This window comes from Otolemur garnettii, unplaced genomic scaffold, assembly GCF_000181295.1.
Source record: "Otolemur garnettii isolate 467f Iridium unplaced genomic scaffold, OtoGar3 scaffold00019, whole genome shotgun sequence".
Taxonomy (NCBI): domain Eukaryota; kingdom Metazoa; phylum Chordata; class Mammalia; order Primates; family Galagidae; genus Otolemur; species Otolemur garnettii.
Genome location: NW_003852414.1, coordinates 5,411,046 through 5,429,969, shown reverse-complemented (window position 1 = coordinate 5,429,969; position 18,924 = coordinate 5,411,046). Strand labels below are relative to the sequence as shown.

General features: G+C 34.4%; 1 protein-coding gene across 1 annotated transcript in view; it reads right to left on the bottom strand.

Moving 5' to 3' along the window:
- ZNF438 (zinc finger protein 438) overlaps positions 1-18,924 on the bottom strand; it is a 125,367-nt gene that overhangs the window by 42,147 nt on the left and 64,296 nt on the right. The window lies entirely within an intron of this gene.

Genomic DNA, 18,924 nt, shown 5'->3' with positions numbered 1-18,924 from the left:
CTTAAGCAATTCTCTTGCTTCAGCCTCCCAAACAGCTGGGACTACAGGCACCTGCCACAAAGCCTGGCTATTTTCTTGTTGTAGTTGTCATTATTGTTTGGCAGGCCTGGGCTGAATTTGAACCCGCCAGCTCCAGGTGTATGTAGCTGGCACCCTAACCACTGAGCTACAGGCGCCAAGATGAAGCATAAACATTTTTAACTGTGGTTAAGTTAAATTTACCTATTTTTATTTTGTTCTTTATGCCTTTGGTATTCATCTAAGAAACCACTACCTAATGCAAGGTCATAAAGACTTTGGCCCATTATTTTCCTCTAAGAGTTTTACCTCTTACATTTAATTATCTGATTCATTTTGAGTTAATTTTTGACTATTTTAGGAGGGAAAGGTCCTCTCTCATTCTCTGACATATGGATATCTTGCTATTCGAAGACCACTGGTTGAAAAGAGTATTCTTTCCTCTACTGAATTACCTTGGCAGCCTTGTTGAAAATAAGTGTACCATAAATGTTAACAGTTTATTTCTGGGCCCTTAATTCTATTCCATTGATCTATATGTCTATCTTTATACCAGTACTACACTATCTTGTTTATTGCAGCTTTGTAGTAAGTCTTGAAATGAGAAGCAAGAGTCTTCCAATTTTTTCTTTTTCAATGTTGTTTTGGCTATTAAGAGTTCCTTACACTTTTTTTTTTTTCTGAGACAGAGTCTCACTATGTTGCTTTCGGTAGAGTGCCGTAGTGTCACAACTCACAGCAACTCCAAGCTCTTGGGCTTAAGTGATTCTCTTACCTCAGCCTCCCAAGTAGCTAGGACTACAGGCACCTGCCACAACACTCCGCTATTTTTTTGTTGCAGTTGTCATTGTTGTTTGGCGGGGCGCGGGTGGGGTTCGAACCTGCCCCTCTTGGTGCACATGGCCAGCACCATAACCACTGTGCTACAGGCGCTTGGCCCATTTATGTATGTTTTTAATTTCTCACAGTGTTTCTTTAGTTTTGGGTATTCAAGTCTTACACTTTTGTTAAATTTATCATCAGGTATTTATTCTTTTTGACACTACCATAAATATTTATACTGATCTTATATCTTTCAACTTTGCTGAACTCATGTATTAGTTCAACAGCTTTTTAGTGGATTCCTTAAGATTTTTACATACAAGGTCATGTCATCTACAAATATAGTTTTACTTTCTTTCCAATCTGGATGCTTAATTTTTTTTCCTTGGATACTTGTCCTGATCAGAATCCCCAATACAGTGTTGAATAGAAGTGATAAAAGAACATTCTTGTCTTTTTCCTAAACTTAGTGGGAAAACTTTCAGCCTTTCACTATAAAGTATAATATGATGTTAGCTGTGAGGTCTTCATAGGTTGTCGTTACCATAATAAGGAAGTTCTCCTCTATTCTCAGTTTGTACAGTGCTTTTATGATAAAAGAGACTTAGAATTTTTCAAATGTTTTTGTGTCTATTAAGATTATGTGGCTTTTGTCTGTTATTTCATTAATAAGATGTATTACATTTGATTTATTTTTATATGTTTAATCAACTTTGCATTCCTGAGATTTATTCCACTTGGTCTTGCTTGATAATCCATAATCCTTTTTACATGTTACTAGATTTGGTTTTCTACTATTCTGTCAAGGGTTTTTACATCTATGCTCACAAAAGATGCTGGTCTGTTGTTTTTTCATGTTGTCTTCACTTGCTTTTATCAGGGTAATATTGGTCTTATAGAATGAATTGGGAAATATTCTAAGTTTTTGGAAGAGTTTGTGGAGCAATGGTGTTCCTTTTTTTTTTTTTTTTTTTTGCAGGCAGGAAGGTTTTTAAAATTATAATTCAATTGCTTTACCTACTATAGCTTCAGATTTTCTATTGCTTCTGAGTCATTTCTGGTAGCTTTTGTCTTTTAAGAATCTGTCCATTTCATCTAAGTCACCTAATATTTTGGCATATAATAATTCCCAATATGCCTTTATAACCCTTTTTGATTTCTGTAACGTAGTAATGATATCCCCTTTCATTACTGATTTTAGTAACTTGGGGGTTCTCTTTTTCCTTCATCAGTTCTAGCTAAGGGCTCATCAATTTTGTTGATCTTTTCAAAGAACCAACTTTTGCCTTCATTGATTTTCTCTACTGCTTTTTATTCTCAATTTCATTTATTTGTGCTTTAATCTTTATTATTTTATTCCTTTTGCTTGCTTAGGATTAGTTTGCCCTTCTCTTTTTAGGTTCTTAAGGTGGAAGGTTATCAACTTCAGATCTTTCTTTTTAAAATCTAAGCATTTATACATAAATCTCTCTATAAATACTGCTTTTATATGTTGTAGGTTCTAAAATTTTGGTATATAATATTTTAGGTTAATTTATCTCAAGATATTTTCTAATTTCTCCTGTGACCTCTTCTTTGACTCTATTATTATTTAGGAGTATATTATTTAATTTCCACATATTTGTGCATTTTGTAAATTTCCATTTGTTACTTATTTCTAATTGTAGTCTATAAAGGTCAGAGAGCATATTTTGTAAAAATTCAATCCTTTTATTGTGAGCATTGAGGCTTGTTTTATGGCCTAAAGGTCCATCTTGGAGCTGTTGCTTGAAAAGCACATGTATTCTACTCTTTTTGATGTCTGTGAGGCCTAGTTGGATTATAGTGTTGGATCTGGGAATGGTGCCCATGTTGTTTTGGTGTATTTAAGAGGCTGCTTATCTTTTTAAGTGCTCATAATATCATGTAATATCACTCCACTGCTAAGAGGAGGTATGAATGTAAGACTTTGGATTTGCTCTTAAATACATCTATGAATGTACATCTGAAGAAAACAAAGTAGGAAATAAATGTTGCTGTCCTATCTTTCCTGATTAATTTCATATCTCATAAGCTTGCTTTAAATAAATGGCTGTGAAGTACTCTGCAACTAAAATATGTATACAAATGTACAATAAAAATAATGTTATTTCTAACCACTAATACTGAACTTTAGTCTGCTCAAGCACTTTGTGAAAGAAACATTATATCACTAAATACAGCAGAAATAAGTTTTATGATTAAGAAACTTCACTTATAAAATACACCCTGGAGAGTAGTATCCATTGCAGGTGACTTTAAAAAGTAGGCCTGATGAGGCATATATCAACATTAAGATGACAACATCAGTATACAAAAATAATCTAAGGAAAATATTTCTTACTATTTTTGCCCAAGATCTGCAGTTATTTCTATCAAAATGTCCAGAAGATAAAATTTACTGACTTTCCTCAACACACCTAGAAAACTGGATTTTCAATTTTTTTAGCGAAAACTACACAACAATATTATTTTGCATATCATTAAGGGCATATCTACGTTTTTTGAAAAATGTCACACTATTCAGGATCTTAAGCAAAATCCACAAAGGCATTTGTCTTATTCCATTGCAAAAATTTTTACATTTTCACAAAATATACATGGATGTGACTTAAATACTATTGATTTATATGAAGTTACAAATCCAAAGGAATATTTAAATGTTGTTTCTGATTATTGTCATCAATACTCAGTACCTTCACACTGATTTCCATGAGCTGCTGCTAAATAATTACCATTTTTACTAGGGCAACAGGGAAAAATTACATAACTCCACAAATGTACCAAAGCTTTCTAACTAAATAAAATGTAGGCTCCTGATTCTGAACTGAGATTTTATATTTTTAAAAAATAGAATCCAAAATCCAAATATAATGCTTGAAGTAATAAATCTTAGGAAATAACCTTTCACTTTCTTTTACTAGTCCTCATTCCTACCAACTCTTTTTCATCTTTATCCTAACAGCTATCCTTATATTATGCATCCTCTTGCTGAACATAATAAAAGCATTTTATTTTTTAATACTGCACGGTGAATCATTTTCAAACCTGTAAGGCACAGTATTAGTGATAGAAGGTACTTCCACCACAAATTAATTACACTAGCTATATAAGCTAACCAAGTCAGAAAAAGTTAAGTATGGCACAGGTATTTTAGAAACAGCTATGGCTTTTGCAGTCATGGTAACCATCACAGAGCACTGGCCTAAATCTAAAAATATGCTTTCAAGCTGGTATGTCATGCCTTCTTCCAATTTTGATAACCACATTACAAAATACCCATGTAAGTACGGTACCTACAGAAATGCTAACAGATTTTTTAACTATCTTCATGAACAAAGTAATGGTCATGGCAGGAATTTATTTTTGCAGTTTGCTTGGCTAGATCTTCTTTAATGTTCCTGAGGACTGAAGCTCCCAAGGTTCCACTGAGCACTTCTTGAGAAGCCATGGCCTGAAACTCTTGGCATTCTGCCCATGTCTGAGACAGCTGGATGCATAAAGACCTAGGCTTTCCTGGGGATCTGGAGTACAATTACCATGTGTGGGAGTGGGAAACAAGAGTCATCTGAGGCTGTAATAGGCACAGGAAAGAGGAAAGACCATATTTAAAGGCAAGAGCTGATGAGAGCTTACTGAGGAAGAGAAAGGCATACTATGCGTCAGCAAATGTTTAGATTACCATGGTCTTTTAGTCTACACCCAGAAGGATCTCGTAACAACAGACTATCTTTTCCTCCACTCCCAGGATAAGCTTCCTGTAGCCACAGGTGGGAAATGAGGCAAAGATAAGAGTAGAAAAAGACTGGGCAGTTCCAAATCTGATGAGAACAGGAAAAAAGAAATCTATTCATTATGGGCTTGGTAGCATGAAGGCTGGAGACATAACTTTACAAAGGGAGAGGAGAAATTTATCAGTTAATACTGATATACTCCCTTTTGAAGACCATTGTTTTAAACAGATTCTTTATTGGTATACTGGCAAAAAACATATCTACAGAAACACATTCTCCTTTTATCTAGAGCATTCTTGATACAAGTGGTAAAAATAATGACTTACTTTCTCTTTCTTGCTTTTTTTTGAGACAGAGTCTCACCACGTCACCCTTAGTAGAGTGCCGTAGCGTCCCAGCAACCTCAAACTCTTCAGCTTAAGAGATTCTCTTGCCTCAGCTTCCCAAGTAGCTGGACTACAGGTGCCTGCCACAACGCCTGGCTATTTTTTGTGTTGTAGCTGGCCAGGGCCGGGTTCAAACCCACCACTCTTGGCATATGTGGCTGGTGTCATAACAACTGTGCTGCAGGCACTGAGCCAAATATTTACTTTCTTTTACTTTTCAATGATTTTTAGAAAAGATTTCTGTGTAAACACTTGGTTGTTGCTGGGCCAAATTTAACTTGACAGAATTGAATATCAGATTCAATGTATATTTTCTATCAAAAATTAAAAATAACACTTCATCTATTCCAGAATAGATATATCTAAAAGATGTTTAGATCTATCTATTCTGGATACTATAAAAAGTTTCAAAACCTTAGAGCAATATAGTTCCAGCAAACAGAAATCTTCCTAACTTAAATAACATGAAAAAAGAAATACTGAATGCTTCCTTTCTGATTCATATTTCTCAGTTAACATTAAGTAAAAATTTTAATTGGGCAAGGGAAAATAATTCTCTTGGCACATTAAAAAAAAGGTGGAGGTCATTTTTAATTCAAATGAGAACATCTACCTATGTAGTAAATGTTTACAAAGAAATTATCAAGTTTTAGTTAAAAAAATCCTTTGAGCAAATAAAATGTATCCTGTAATACCAGTAGAGTTGCAATATCTAGCATTTTTCTCACCATTTACTAATATTTAATGAATGGGAGGCAAACAGCACCCTGCTGAAGAGTCCTTGTCCTTAAAAAGCTACTTGAGAAGTCTTGCAAGAGAACAAAATGTCTTAAAAAATAAGTAAAATGTAAGATGACATGTAATGTACTAGAACACTTTTTCAATAACTTAAATAACAAATGTTTGTTTTTTAAAATGTGTTTAAAATTTCCACAACACCATATGTTTTCCTTATCTCTTTCTCTTGTTAATACTGACCTCGTTCTCAGAAGCAATGGATACGCAACAGAAGAGCTACATCTAGAGCAGCCCAAATCCTCCTTGGTGTCCTACTAATTCCCATCTCCTAAAGCAAAAGATATTTGTGGTCAACTTAGAAACCCATTGCCTAGATTATTTCTGGAAACACAAGGGCCAGCCTTCTTGATGACTAACACTAAACCTTTTCTTCTTAATTCTTCAAACCTCCAGTAATAAGACTCCTGTTCATGCTGTCTCTCTGCAGATCATTTCACCTCTATTTTCTGGAAAAAACAGTAGTGGATGGAGAGTCACTATCATGGTATCACACATTAGCCACGTACGTGGCTCCTGACCCAGTTCAGTGGAGAGGTGCCCTCCTCCTTCCCAAGGCCAGGCCCTCTGCCTATGCTTTGTACTCTACTCTCTCCCACTTTCCCAACAACATGAATACAACATTCCTTGTCCTGGTTGTATATTCAGCTTCTTCTTTTTAAGCAGATATTTTGCACTGGCTTTTAAACCCAAGTCTCTTCCATTAAAACAACAGTAAAAACAAACCCTCTGGTCGCATATCTCTTCCATCTATAGCTCACAGAGTTATCTAGACACTCTGTGTTTCAAGGAAACTTCTCTATTAAGTTTCCTGAATAGTCTTACTCTATCTCCTCGCCTCCTGTTTACTCCCCACATGGTCCTGATGCACAGCACACCATTCCTCCAAGACCACTTCCACCAAAGTCATCCACAGATACAGTGCAGTCCTCATCTCACCCGACATCTTGGCAGCAAAACAACTATTGTTCATTAGCTCCTTCTTAATACTCTTAGGAACCAGAAGCCCCTGGTTTTCCTTTCTGCCTTTCTGGGCATGGAATATTAGAACACCTCAAAGTGAATATCATGTCTCACTTGATATTCTCTATCTAGGATATCTCGTCCATATCTATGGCTTTATTTATCAGATCAACACAAACAAAATCAAAATTTTTATTTTGTGTTTTTATTTGTAGTTGAGACCTCTTCTCTGAGCTCCAGACCTATGCATCTGTGGACCCTATCTGTCTACATAGGCAGTGTACAGAGTGGTAAGGAGCATGGGCTCTGGAGGTGGACTTCCTGGGTCCATACTCTGTTTCTTCCATTTACTGTCTGACTAAGTCTCTTAACATTTTGATGTTTTCATGTCCTCTGCTAAAAAAATGCATGAAATGATTTAATAAATATTAGCCACTATCATTACTATTTCACATTTCCTCTTAGATGGATAACTCAAAGCCATTTAAAATGTTCTACATCCAGAATGGAAAGTGACTTTCTCAAAATATGATGTGCTTTTGGAATTTCCCATCTCACTGATCAAATACTCTAATTGGAAGTCTAGTAGTTATTCTTGACCCAGTTCTTCTTTTTCCTCTTATACTCTTAACATAACACATCTGTTCAGATTTACTGATTATATCTGTCCTGTTTTCTATACCTCTACCACCAATACTTTACCCAAGCTCCAGCCTGCCCCATGGAGAAAAATGTGGCCTCCCATCTAGTCTACACATTTCCTCTCTTTACTCTAAAGCACATTCCATACTGCAGCCAAAACAACCTTTCAAACTGCAAATCTTCAAGGTCAAGTCAATTTCATACTTAAAACCTTTCATTGGCTTCTTCTGGTCCTAGTATAAGTTCAAATCTTGATAAATATAGGCTAAAAAGCCCTACATGGACCTCTGCCTTCCTCTCCAGTCTAATTTCATACCACATACTTCCTTAGCTCTCCTGACCCATTTGCACTGGTTTTTATTCCAATTCCTCATGCATCCTTCCTTCCCACCACAAGGAAGGAAGAATATGCCCTTTCCTCTGTTTAAAATGCTATTTCCTCCTCCTCTTCTGCTAGGTAATTCCTATTCATGGCTCAGATACCTGCCTAAATGTAACTTCCTTAGGGAAGCCTTTTCTGACCTCCCAAATGAGGCCAAATATTCTCATACGTATTCATTCCTTCACACCTTTCTTTCAGGGCAGAGAAGGGACAGTGCATTTAGAAAGGGGGTGGGGAGGATAGAAGGTTTTCTGAATTTAGAAAAAGCACAATAATTTAGTTGAAAAAGCAAACACAGGCACACGTGTAATGAGAGTTACCTGGGTAACAACAGGTTATATGAACAGAACTAGTTAAATAATCACAGGATGTATAGAGGAAAAAAACAAAATAGCAAATCTGTTAGAACCAGGACAAGACCCTGTCTTGCATCTCTAGCCCTGCACTTTTTATGAGTTAAGGAAGACAATGATCTTTTCTTAGTCCTACTAGAAACATATTTTCAGTATACAAGTGATGATTCATCAGGTCTTAGTATGTTAAGTCACAGATAAATCCGATCTAAATGACTAAAATGACAAAAAGGTACCTATGATTTTTGTTAACAGGTTAACTTCAATGTTTTAAACAACTTTTTAATTGATATTTTACATCATGGCTTCACATTTTATGTGTGAGAAAATTAAAAATCAAAATAAATTTTGATGAAATTACTGTTCAATAATAAAATGGAACTAATTATTGATACACATAGCTTGGATGAATCTCAAGGAAATTATATTGAATGAAAGAGTCAGGCTTGGTGCCTATAGCTCAAGCGGCTAATGCGCCAGTCACATACACCTGAGCTGGTGGGTTCAAATCCACCCCAGGCCCCCCAAACAACGATGGCTGCAACCAAAAAATAGCCAGTTGTTGTGGCAGGCACCTGTAGTCCCAGCTACTTGGGAGGCAGAGCCCAGGAGTTGGAGGTTGCTGAGAGCTGTGATGTCACAGCACTCTACCCAGGGAAATAGCTTGAGGCTGTCTCAAAAAAAAAAAAAGTCAAATCCAAAAGATTATATATTCTAAGGTTCCATTTAAATAACATTATTAAAATGAAAAAATTATGGAAATAGGGAACAGATTAGTCACTCCCTGTTAGGGACAGGGCTGGGAGATGGAAAGGTAGGTAAGTGAGGTTATAAAACACCAACCTTTGTGATGGCCATGTTCATCTTGACTGTGATAGATGCAAGAAGCTACCTACGTGATAAAAATTGGATAGTACTAAATATATATACACACAAATGAGTTCAAGAAAAACTACAGAAATGTGAATAATCTATACTGCATCAATGTTAATATCCTGGATGTTACTATGGGAGGAAATTGTGTAAGTGATACTTGGGGTATATATGATTTTATATAACTGCACGTGAATGTACAATTATCCCAAACTTAAAAGTAATTGAAAAGTCACTTCAAAGAGCTTTTACAATAGTCTCAGTTAATAATATTACACTACCTATCTTGAGCTACAGAATTCCAATTTTTTAAAAGCAGTCTTTCCCCAGTTTTTCCACATTCCACCTTTCTTGGAGTCATACTATTGAAGAAAGAGAAATTTAGGTAGATGATCTCTTGAGGTTGTAATGAATGCAACAAAAAGTATTAATATTTTAAAAGATAGATTTTGAAATGTACTTGAACATTTGATATCGTAATGACATAAACAACTATTTATGACCCAAGAAAATCTGCCTCCTTTGGTACTTTGATGTATTAAAAAAAATCACAAAGATTTAAATTACAAAGCTCACACACTTGTTTATGCAGCTGGTCTTTCTTAAAATTGAGGAACTTTAAACCTACAATTCTAATAGGCTTACTGGTGACACCCTGATCCTTTGAAAAATAAATGAAATATAATAAATCATTTGATGGTTCTTAAGCTTAGATTTTTATCATCACTCAGACTCTTTACAAATAAAAAGCAATATGAAAGGATAGGATCTTGTTTTGTGCCCTATAAAGTTTAAGTTAGAAAATAAATCATACTATTAAATGTCATTTAGAACCCTAACTTCAATACTTAGGATTAAATTGGCATAATATTCATGGTCATTCCTATGAGAATTCATGCAAGTAGGGTAGCTTTTCTTACAAAATATTGCAGAACTCTGGCATTTCCTCTGATAAATGAAGCAATAAGGCTCTGGAATTGCAATTGTGTATATCTAAATACTTCATATAAGTAACCAGATTGTCACACTGCTAGATATCTAGCCCTATGAATTTATTATTCAGCATCCAAAGGAATGTTTAAATACTTATACAGAGTAAAGGGTTGGGGTAAACCCTTTTAATTTCAAGCTACAGATTCAAGACTACATTGTAACTACAGAGTTCAACCTTTATTTTATGGCAAGTTGATTTAATGAAAAATATTCACATATTTTACAGAAACTATTGAGATGAAAAAATCTATAAATACTTTGAAAATGTTTAGGATTTGAGAGAACAGTTAAGAACAAGTGTTAGCCACAGCATCCTGAGAATTTTTATCACAGTTATGTTTCAAGAAAATAAACTATGGAAGACATTCTCCAGGACCTGGTTGTAAGGAAAATTCAAAGATGGGTCAAGACTCCATTCAATTCACAAAAACATGCCTTCAAAAGTCATCTGCACCTGCACTAGGGGAGTGATGTCAAAGCAGGGTCCTGTTGTTTGGCCCATCATATTTTAAAAGAATGCTATTGGAAAATTCATTCTAAGGGCCAAAAAATTACTTCTTTCTTGATGCCTTCATTTACCCTTTACATGAGTGAAAACCCGTAATTTTCCTTTCCTTCTCAATGCAGCAACAGCACAACTTCTGAGAAATAGTCTCAGAAGACTGATATTGTACTTATATAAACTGTAGTCATTTTAGATTTCAGTAGTTTTTCTAATTCATTTTTAAGATACAGCTACCAAAATTGTTGCCTCCATATATAGGCTTAACTAATGTGCATAGACATTTGATAAACGAATGAATGACTTAATGACATCAGAAAGCCTGCTTCTAATATTTTGCATATGATATTTCTGCTATTCAAGTATCCTTAAAGATTATTTAACTTTAAAAGGTACATTTTCTCAAGAACATAGCTTTTTTCTTTGCTGTCCTGTCTAGTGTTAACACATGTATCCCTAATCAATATATTGTTTAATTTTATAAGATTCTGGAATGAAATTATATTCATTGGAATCATAGGGAGGTATTTTTCTCTTATTTGCCTTTATCACTCAATGTTTTGTTGGTAAGAGTCATCCATAATATGTTTAAATGTAACAAATTTATGTCTTCTCTTATGGATATTAGAATTGTTTCCTATTTTCTGGAACATTCTTATATATTTTTTTCCCTGCAGATTTGCAAGAGTTTCTGTGCCTCAGAGTGGAATTTCTAGATTGATGTATGCCCAACTTATTAGATAATGACAAACTGCCTTGTACAGCTGACCTACCTCTTATGACCACTAGCACAGTAAGAGTCTAGAATGCTCCACTTCCTGATCAACATTTGCACCAATCTAATGGACATAAAATAGTACTCCCTTGTAACTTTTTAAAAACTTTTTTTCTTTCTTGAAGTAAAATTTACATAAAAGGAAATGCACAAATCGTTAGGGTACCATTCTAGGAGTTTTTACAAATGTATATACCTTATAACCAAAAAAACCCCCCATTATCATTACTCAAAGTTATTTCCTTCATACACTCCCCAATCTCTTTCCCATCCCCTAGAATCAACCACTGTTCTGCTCCTTTTCCCTCATAAATAAATTCTGCTTGCTTTATAACTCCATAAAAATACACTACATCTTTTGTATAAGACTTTTTGTTAATGTGAGATTCTTCTATGTTGTTGCAGGTATCAGTATCTGTTCCTTTTTATTGCTTAGTATTTCATTTTATGAATAACCATAGTCTGTTCAACCATTCTCTTACTCATAGACACCGGGCTGTTTCAGCTTCTGACTATTACAAATAAAATTGCTCTGTACATGGGCTATCTATGTACTTCTCATAAGCATCTTTTGGTTTGTTTATATTTTCATTTTTCTTGGCTAAATCCTAAGAGAACTGCTGAGCCATTGGGTAAGTGTATGTTTAACTTTGTAAGAAACTTCCAGGCGTTTAACAGATTAACCCTCCCACACAATGTGTAAGAACTTCAGTTGCTCAAGATTCTAGTAATCTATTTAATGTTGGCCCTTTTTGGCGAGTTTCTCATTTTTATGTTAACTTGCATTGCTCAGATGACTAGTGATGTTGAGTACATGGTTACTGACCTTATGAATGTCTTCTGTTGTGGAATGTGTTAGTTATAAAGTGCCTTTTCAACCTTATGTCCCCTCCTCCTGTTTTTTTCTTTTTTCTGATTCATTTTTTGTTACGGAATTATTTAAGTTCTTTATCTATGTAGTCCTCTGATAAAAACATGTTTTGCAAATATTTTTCCTAGCCTGTGGGTTATCTATTGTTTTTTCAATGTATCTTTTAATGAAGGTTTTTTTTTTTTGAGGGAGTCTAATTTATAATTTTTTTTTCTCTTACAGCGATCACTTTCTGCATCTTAAGAAATCTTTAACTCTAAGTCATCAAGATATTCTCTGATGTTGTCTTCTAAAATCCTTATGGTTTTAGATTCAGTAACATGATCCATCTCAAATTGAGATTTTTTTTTTCCTGTATGGATATCCAGTTGTTCGAGCACCATTTACTGAAAAGCTTCCCTTCCCCCCACTAGGTTGCTTTGTATTTCTGTTAGAAACCAAGTTAAGTGTAGGTGCTTTCTAGTCCCTATTCACATGCACTGATCCTTGTGGCAGCACCATGCTGTCTTGGTTATTGCGGCTTTATAGATATGGTACAAAGTCAAGTCTTCCAAGATTGTTTTGGACACTCTCATTCTAATTTTTATTTATTTATTTTTTGAGACAAAATTATTTGCTTGTTGACTTTACTTGAAGGACTGTTTGGATATAAAAATCCGTAAGTTGTCTATTCCTTTCTTAAAAATCTTTTAAGTATGCTTCATTTTCTTATACTGAATGAAATCTGAGTCCAAAACACTTCTTCCTTTTATAAATATCTTGAGCTATTTGCCTACCTTCTCCCCAAAATTTTATGGCTGAGGTCTAGCAACATTAGTAGGTCCAGGTACATAGTAAACTCTTTAAATATTTAGATTCAAGTTGTCCTTTATTTCAGAAAAGTTTAACCTTTAAACATTGGTTTTATGTCTTTTGTTTGGGGCTTTTTGTTGGTTCTACAGTTATATATATGATGCATCTACTCTGCCTGCTTTTTCTACCAGTGGTCTTCAAGAAGAGGTATAAAGGGGCTGCACGAAGACTTTCTAAGAAGTATGTCAGTACAGACACTTTTAAGACAATCAGTATCCAGGTCTCTAACTTTCAACCTTCCTAATACTGATCTGAGAGTAGTAGCCTCTTACACCATTCAACTATCACCCTTTCCCCACTGTACAGAAGAAATACATACCTCCTGAAGTGCAGAAGCCTCCAAGGAAAGGGACAAATTATAACACTGCTATCTATGAGTCCTCCTTTAATCAAAGCACTACAGTAAGACCTTGTTCTTTCTCTGTCTCAAATATATTAATATTTTATTAACAAATGGAATATTTGGCCCATGTTATATAATAAGTCAAATGCATTATAGATGAAACAATAGTGAGGACATTTTACTTAAGGACATTACCTCTTCCATACTCTTATTACTGTTAAGAAGCATCTCTCTGGGAGATTTTAGTGAATGCAAAGCAAAGAAACACTGAAGGAAGCAGTACCCCTTACTGTATCCAGGCAACACAAGGTAAGGCTCTGTGCCTTATCTATTTAGCTATATTAGAATCAGAATTCAGCCATGTGATGGTTGTCATGGAGTCATATATTAACATATTTATTTGAGTTGAAAAATCAAGTGGGACTTTCACTGACAGAAGGATGTTTGATTTAAAAGATAAGTTTGAAAATAAAGACTAGTTTGTCAATTAGATTAAATGGTAACCATTTTCCCTAAATTAAGTGATCTATATTTATTGCTGCAGGTTTTAAAAAAATATGTATTCAAAGACCATATTAATAAAATTTTCTCTCAAAATGGTATACTGGCCAATATATATTAAAATTAACAATATTTTAAACAACTTTTTAAGTATGTTGAACTAAACAAGGTACCTCCAAGTGAAAGAGTAGTAAATATAATAGCCACCTAATAAATCTTAGTTAACCTTTTTGATAAATGTCCCCAAACTAAGAAAGTGATAGCAAATCCCTTTGCAAGTGATTTCTAGTCCTTTGCTTTCTACAAATGATGGTGTAATTAAGTTGTCAGTAGAGAGATCATGAAAATAATGTATAGTTTATAATTTCTGACTTATAATTCAGCAAGATGAGAAAAGTTAACAAATAATGCAGTTTATTTCATGTTGTAAACACTGATATTTTAAATCTCTATCACTCTTTTAAACGTATTATTTGACTTTGCTCACTTTCCTCACTTCCAATTTCTATGAACTTCACTATTTTTTTTATATCATCTTTTTGTCTTGTGATTCTTCCACTTTTGTTTTCATTTCTTTGACAGTTTTGTTTTTTTCTTCAACTTCTTTCCTGAGATCTGCTTCTAAATTTATAATTTTAGTTTTATAATTAAGTTTAACTATAATTACTAATTATGACATGTCAATCTTTTCCCACTGTGTTATCATATGAGGTAAGAATTCAATTTCATTTTTTTTAATATGGACAATCTATTGGCCCAAAACCACATATGGAATACTCTAGGCATCTATCCCCTCACTGATCTACAATACCGGGTTTGTCATAAATCAAATTTCCACATATAAATGGATCTTTTTTTGAATTCTCTAGTACTTTTATTGTCCAATTTGTATATCTTTACACCATACAATGACTTGATTGTAATGGTTTTATATTAACTCAAGATATAATGGCTAGAAAAGCACCTCTTTGACACAAGGCAGACAAAGCACCTTGTTCTTTATGAGTATATTTTTAATTTTTGAACAAGTACTTTTCCATTTGAGAATTATAATGTTAAGTGTTAATATAATCAAAACAATAATAATAATGAGAGCAACAGTAATAATACAACCTCCCAAATCTGTTTGGGATTTGATTCTATGGGCACTAAGAGGAAATAAACACTTGTGCAGTATTAAATCTTCCAATTGTTAATGTGGTATTTCTCTACTGGACGGTATTAATGTCTTTCAACAGAGTTTATAACTTTCTCAATAAAGGTCTTGGACACTGTTAGATTTATTAAAAAGTTATTTCTATTGTGCTGCTATGCAAATTGCTTTTTTAAAAAATTACCTTTTCTGTAGTAACTTTTCTGTGAAGTGATCTGGTAAATACTACCTTAACTAAATTATAAGGTTAACATCATCACGAACAAGTCATGATATGATATAATCATAAGAGAATACCAGACGAACTAAAATTGAGACCTATCTCACCAAAGACCTGACTACCACTCTTCAAAAGTATGTCCCTGAAAGATAAGAAAAAGACCAAGAAACTACCACAGATTAGAGCAGACTGAGAAGATATGGCTACTGAATATAATACGGTACCCCAAAATGGACCCTAAAGCAGAAAAGAGAACATCAGTTGAAAAACTGGGGAAATCAAAAAGGCTGTACTTTAGTTAATATTATTGTATCATGTTAATTTCTTAGTTGTCTATAAATGTACATAGCTATGTAGGATGTTAATTATTTCAAAATAAAATGCTCTTTAAAATTACATATTCAGTTTTGCTGTTGCTTCTAGTCTACAGAAATGCAACCAGCTTTCCTATACTGACTTTATATTCAAAAGCCTTGCTAAACTCTCCATTAAAAAAAATTGGTTATAGACTTCTGGGAGTTTTCTATATAGACAATTAAGTCACTTGCCAGTAGTGGCAGTCTTTTCTTCCTTTCCATTCCTATACTTTTTCTTGTAGTTCTCTCCACTACCCACCCTAACTTCCTCTTCTGTCTAGGATCTCTGAAATAATACTCAATAAAAATGATGATATTAGGTATTCTTGTCTTTTAAGAGTTGATTACAACAAATTACACCTGTTGATGCTCAGAACTAATTTTAATTTCAGAGAACAATTGAGGGAAGATCAGCAGCTTTGCTTTGAACATCACTAAAGAGATAGCAAAAAATGTTTATCCAAAAAACACAAACACAAAGAAAAAAGTTAACATGAAGACAAAAGAGATGCAGTGCAGTATTATGTTATTAAAACAAAATAAAAGCTGTGACAGAAACCTGTCCACGCTTTGCTTTCCTCTGTCACAGTATGGAAACTGCCACTGAGGAGTGATTGTCCAGTTAGGATCTACCCGGCCAAGTCTTTCCTCCTTGCCTCAGATATAGGGAGTGCTGTGAGTACTTCTCCCCCAAAGAATGGCAGTGGCAGTGACTGTCAATTCCCAGGCTGAGATTTTTCAGAAGCAAGTAAAGTATGTTCATGCTCTTTCCCGAGCTCCTAAGGACTCAAAGGCCCAGGTCATGAAAAGTGACCTGTTGCTCAGGAATGCCTTCAAAGTACTGTTTCATTAGTAGTAAATACACTTTAATTGGGTTTAAGCCAGTGGTTCTCAACCTCCCCAATGCCACAACCCTCTAAATACAGTTCCTCATGTTGTGGTGACCCCCAACCATAAAATTATTTTCATTGCTACTTCATAAGTATAATTTTTCTACTTTTATGAATCGTAATGTAAATATTTGATATGCAGGATGTATTTAGGCGACTTCTGTAAAAAGGCTGTTTGGCCCCCCCAAAAGGGTTGTGACTCACAGGCTGAGAACTGCTGGTTTAAGCTATCGTACATTGTGTGTTTTCCCCAACACACAAAAATGATGTTTTTAAGGGGAATGCTGACCAAAATACATCTAAAAAACATAGCAATTGCTTAGCAGACAGGCAGCAGAAGATGAAGCAAGTGAGCAAAGAATGGAAAGGTAGTTTGTTTTGTGCAATCACAAAACACTAAGAACACTGCCTGACAAATCTAAAATGAATCCATGGTGATTGCAGTGAAGAAGTGGTTGCCACTGGCGGTGTAAACTGGGAAATTAACTAGAAAGGGGCATCCATCCAGGACAATGGAAAAGTTCTATATCTTATTTTGGGTACTGGTTACAAGGGTATATACAACTGTCAAAATTCATTGTGCTGAACACTTCAGAGCTGTAAGTTTACTGTGTATAAATTATATCTTAATTTTAAAAAATACCTGAGATAACTTCAAAGGCAGAAAAACTGTCTACCAAGCTTATATCTAAAGGGAAAGAGATGGAAAATGGACTATTAGAATAACAAAGTATTCCATATTACATTTATCAAAGATTATAAGAAAGACATATTCATGCGCAAGCAATGACAAGTTCACGAGCACAAATGGAAGGGATCAGAAATTTCATGGGCTCCCAGGTTAGAAAAGCTGACTGGTTCTGGATTTCACAAGCTAAAAAAAAAAGACTGAGAAAAGCTTTAATAAAATCTGCCCATTTTGTTTTCTCAGGTAAACAGGTACTCAACCTTGCTATAAATCAGGTTAGTTTAACATGAAACCCATTTCAGATGGCCAGACAAGAGTCCCCAAGAAGTTGAGAGAGAGAGGAACAGGAACAGGAAGCAAAAGAATATATTAGGTGTGTATATTGGCTAGTGATCATATTATACATAGTCCAAACAAGGATAGGAGAGCAGAAAAGGGCATTATTACTTAATATGCCAAGACATGAGATAGAAACTAAGACTGCTCTTCTCAGCCTGAGACATGTCATTGCTCTATTACTAGTGCATGAAATGAACTACAGGAAGATAGATCAAAAGCTTCATGAACTTTAAAAGAATGGCATGGCCGAAAACACATGTTTCCTTGATTTTTTTATTATTGAACTTTATGTACAAAATAATTTGATTTAAAATGAACACTTAAAGTAAAAACAAATGTTCTTTTATACTAAGGGTTTTTTTTAATATATATATACTGTACCATCCAAATGCTTTATAATCTTACATGAGTTCTTCAAAATCTATTATCATGGGTAGATGGAGAAAAACTTTTTTTTTAATAAATAGAAGCCAAGGGATTTTTTTTCAGCTTTTATTATAAGATGGCATAAAAAGTTTACTCAACTAAAGTAATTTCATTTGGGGGAGGGGATTACCTACTTTTTGTTCAAACATTTAGCCTTCTTTTAAGCAATAAGAGCTTAACTGCTTAAGAACTGATACAACAATAACTCTACATACCTACATTTCTCCTAAAGTAATCTTTTTTTTTTTTTTTTTTTTTAACACATGTGCAGATTAAAGCCTGAGAGAAATGCTGGAGATCCACTATCCAGAGGCAAAATCAGAGTTTTCTGGACCTCCTAATTTGGAGAGCTTACCAATCAAGACAACTGCAATGAAAGCTACGGTTTGCCTCTTTCCTATTCTTTTAAATCAATGACTAACGACTTAATACTGGACAACAAATTGTATCCACACTATTACTTAAATAGCCTCAGAGTTAAACACATCTGAAAGACCAATCAAATCAGTATATACATTTTATAAACTGCTAAAGACACCATTAGAAAGCTTATATAGTCCTTCATTAAACAAAATATAGAACTGCATCTAATGGTGGTGGAATGAAATTTAAAAATTAACCACTTCTGTATTTATAGCAGCATTGATCCTTTATAAATAAAGGATATGAAAACTCACGATCTTTAAGGATAATAAAAAACTGAGGTGATGTTATTCAACCACAGTGCTTGGAGTTGGAATAAAACCCTTGTGGTGCTTGCATAAGTCTTTGATCCTTAAAACAATTCTCAAGCTCTCCAAACTGCACCAACAGAAAGTAAAAACAAAGGCTATAAAGCCTCCACAAAGGGCATATTCCCCAATGTTCACATAAATTTAACTATGGAGAAAGATGGGCAAGGTTAACCCTGCCACAGGCAGAATAAGGTCCTCAAGAATGATAAAGGAGTTCTCCTAGAGAGCAGGATCAGAATTTAACTAGGGGACATCTCTCACCCTAGCCAAGGAATCTTTGCAATGTTTCCCATCA